We start from the raw sequence: 1,667 nt of genomic DNA on the forward strand, positions 1-1,667 counted from the left end.
GAGGTTTTGGGGTCGTAAGTTGTCCTGAAATGCATACATATAGCGTACATGTATGTTTTTAACTTCGAGTTAATATCTTGTCGACATTGTTGATACAATGTAAGTTTTCTCGCTTTATAAGCCAAGGCGACAGAGCGGCTGCCTGTTATATTAAACAGCGGCAAATATTGACAACAAACCCTGTTATTTTCTTCCCTTTAACAACGTTCATTGCTATGTTTTGTGTAACTAAAAATAAAATATGTCAACTGTCACATCTGACTACCGGGGGATTGTGTGCTTTTTCAAGTTTATGGGACTCTTTGCAAAGGGCGAGTTAAGTTTATTCAACAAAGTAAGCTGCTTTTTCCATTTAGAGACTGAAAATGTCAGCAAAGGTGCTCCAGTTCAATGTGCAAAGCGCTTTTTTGGCTTTTGATGCCAGCAAAACAGTTCACCACACTAGAAAATTTTTATTCACTTGCTACTGGCTCACAAAGACTACAGAATTTGCCACATGGATGAATACATTTCACCAATGAAGGTGAGTGATGCAATAACATTACAATAGTTGCAATAATAATCTGCCCTGAATTGAATTTCCCCTACCCCTCAATATAGATTCTACGCCCCCTTCTTTGTCAGTGCCAAAATTTTGCCAAGAGAACTGAAGCACTAAGTTACACAGAATTAGTCAGACAGGTAGAAAACCCTCAAGGATCAAAAGCAGGAGCTGGATATTAAGCAAAGAAAAATCGAGAACGAAAACAAAAACGTTCACAAAAAAACATGAAGTTAAGTATTTGTGTTTAGCTCATTACAACAATGACATGCCAATGCCTTTGCAGTACTAACCCCCCCCCCCCCCCTTCACCAAGACACACACACACACCACTGACAGCAGTACACTGCTTAGCATTATATTGAGTGCCACTAAACATGTTTCATTTCATATTATTATTTACATGCACAGAACAAACTGCATTGAACACGATGCACAACCCCATGAATTTCTCAAATTGCTTTTGGCCTATTATAAGACCTGTGAGTACAACCACACCAAATAGTTAGCTCACTATAATAAGGTAAAACAGATATCATTTTCATAATGGTTATGCTTTACAATGTAGCTGTGTCACCAAACACCCAAGGTCAATAATTTTGCTATTATCCCAACAGTAAACACTTAATGACTGGTCCCGAGGGAAACAGTTCATTTTGTTTCCCTAAAAATTTCAATGTTCCCCTGAGGCGCAGACGAGGGAAACAAAATGAACTGTTTCCTGAGAGACCAGTCATTAAGTGATTTGTTATATAGCACAAATAGGAAAACGTGCAATGGGAACAGCAATGGTGGTCGTCGGTCAATATTTGCGGGCAACAGTGCACTGTTACCCTCTGACGTCATAGATTTTGCACTGTTGCCGCTCAGAGACTTTTGAACGACAAAAGTGTTTTTGTTAGATGTCATGTGACTTTGAAGTAACCAATGAGAGCATGCTGCTGGGGGCAAAAACAGTTATATAACAAAAATAATTATTATTCAACATAACACACTTTTGCTGGAAAAACAAGATCAGCAACACAAATCAAATGTTGAATTGAGAGAAGAAAATGTCATGCTTCACAAAAAAGGACAAAGTTATAGAGACAACACAGTTTTCAAGAAAAATATTGGACTGACATAA

General features: G+C 38.0%; 1 long non-coding RNA gene across 1 annotated transcript in view; it reads right to left on the bottom strand.

The window, feature by feature from the left end:
- Positions 1–1,498: 1,498 nt before the first annotated feature.
- The window catches only part of LOC137982856 (uncharacterized), a 3,034-nt gene continuing 2,865 nt past the window's right edge, over positions 1,499–1,667 (bottom strand). The window contains exon 2 of the long non-coding RNA XR_011118840.1: positions 1,499–1,667. This exon is cut by the window's right edge and continues 669 nt beyond it. This is a non-coding gene — a long non-coding RNA (uncharacterized lncRNA).

Source organism: Montipora foliosa, chromosome 13 (genome assembly GCF_036669935.1).
Source record: "Montipora foliosa isolate CH-2021 chromosome 13, ASM3666993v2, whole genome shotgun sequence".
Lineage (NCBI taxonomy): Eukaryota > Metazoa > Cnidaria > Anthozoa > Scleractinia > Acroporidae > Montipora > Montipora foliosa.